Below are 1,898 nucleotides of genomic sequence, written 5' to 3' on the forward strand. Positions count from 1 at the left end.
GTACTGTATGTAACGTTACCTCACAGTACTGTACTGTATGTAACGTTACCTCACAAACAACAAAAGTTCCTCCCTCAAAGAAACTGGTCCAGATGATTTAACCTTTTTTGTTCTCACAGACCACAGCAACAATGGAACAGACACCCGTATTTGAGGTTCATGGAGTTTTGTTTTGAAATCAGCCTTAAATATAAGGATATCCAGTGTGTGCTGCAGCAGTAAAATTAATTTTACGTTGGATATTTCACATTCATGCTCCGTGGATTCAGCGGTGGCTTCCTCGTTCGAGCCGACGCAGGCAGTCTGATGTCAGTCTGTCCCTCTGAGGAGCGATGGTTCTCTTAGAGACTGTCAACAAATTACCGGTCTAACGAGCTTGGTCTGAACACCGTTATAATATTTTAGATATACTTCCAGAGTATTTGTCAAAGCAGCACCACGTATCATACGTTTTCTCAGTATATTTCTGCATGATAATAAATCATGAATTTTCTCACCATTTAAAATCCAAAAGAACAAGGTGGCACTTGTGTTTCAAAAGTACTGTAACTTTCTTTTAAAGCATCAAAGTTCATTCAAGGATTCAAAGATTCAAGATTATTTTTCATTCACACCACATGTGGTGCATGTGGTGGAATGAAATTGTGTCCACAGGGTCCCAGTTACATCCAACAAAAGTATTAAAATGTGTGTAAAAGAAAACAGTAATAAGATCTAAGATATGAACTAAGAAAAAGGTCAACTATAAACACACTAAGCACACACACTTCCGTAGGGCTTCATCAGTCTGAGGAGTCCCAAGTAAACGGTTTTCCCCACTAAGCAGCACACTCCTTTACTGGACCAACTAGTTTGCTGGTTTTGCTGGTGACTGATGAAGCCCTCCGAATAGAGGGCGAAACATCTTTCCACAAAAAAGAAACTGCCCAGATGACCTGACTGACCATTATTGTATTTTGTACCTGGATGATTGAGCATGAACTTTGATGCTTTAAAAGAAAGTTACAGTACTTTTGAAACACAAGTTTGCTCTTGTTTTTTTGGATTTCTTTGGATTTTTCGGGGGCCCCACAAGGATGTGTGCTGAGCCCCCTTCTGTTCACTCTACTAACCTACGACTGCTCTCCATCACACCCCTCCAACCTCTTCATCAAGTTTGCGGACGACACGACTGTGGTAGGCCTCATCAGCAACAACGATGAGTCACTCTACAGGAGCGAGGTGAGCCGGCTGGTCTCCTGGTGCAAACGCAACAATCTCTTGCTGAACACAGAGAAGACCAAGGAGATTGTTGTGGACTTCAGGAGAACTCAGACAAAACATGCTCCACTATCCATCAACGGTGTTGTTGTGGAAAGGGTGAGCAGCACCAAGTTCCTGGGTGTGCACATCTCTGAGGACCTCTCCTGGACCATCAACACAGCAGCAGTGGCCAAAAAGGCTCACCAACGGCTCTACTTCCTCCGCAAGCTGAGAAGAGCGAGAGCCCCCACCCCCATCATGACAACCTTCTACAGGGGGGCCATCGAGAGCATCCTGATGAGCTGCTCCACTGTGTGGTACGGGGCCTGCACAGCATCCTGCCGCAAATCCCTCCAGCGGATCGTGAGGACAGCTGAGAAGATCATTGGCACCTCTCTCCCCTGCCTTCAGGACCTCCACAGCTCTCGCCTCAGAAGTAAAGCCCTCTGCTGGGTGGGAGATCTTGACCACCCGCTACACTGCTTCTTCAACCTGCTGCCATTAGGGCGGAGACTGCGTAGCCTCAGTTCTAGGACCAGCAGACTGTGGAACAGCTCCGTCCATCAGGCCGTGAGGATGCTGAACTCTCTGCCTGCCCCCCCTCAGCCCCCTCTCCCACTTCTGCCACCCTGCACACACTAACTCAGCTTCCTGAC

The 1,898-nt window shown here is 46.8% G+C and overlaps 1 protein-coding gene across 2 annotated transcripts in view; it reads right to left on the minus strand.

Moving 5' to 3' along the window:
- gopc (golgi-associated PDZ and coiled-coil motif containing) overlaps window positions 1-1,898 on the minus strand; it is a 26,130-nt gene that overhangs the window by 896 nt on the left and 23,336 nt on the right. The gene's annotated exons all lie outside the window — the stretch shown is intronic.

Source organism: Nematolebias whitei, chromosome 12 (assembly GCF_014905685.2).
Source record: "Nematolebias whitei isolate Nwh7 chromosome 12, NemWhi1, whole genome shotgun sequence".
Lineage (NCBI taxonomy): Eukaryota > Metazoa > Chordata > Actinopteri > Cyprinodontiformes > Rivulidae > Nematolebias > Nematolebias whitei.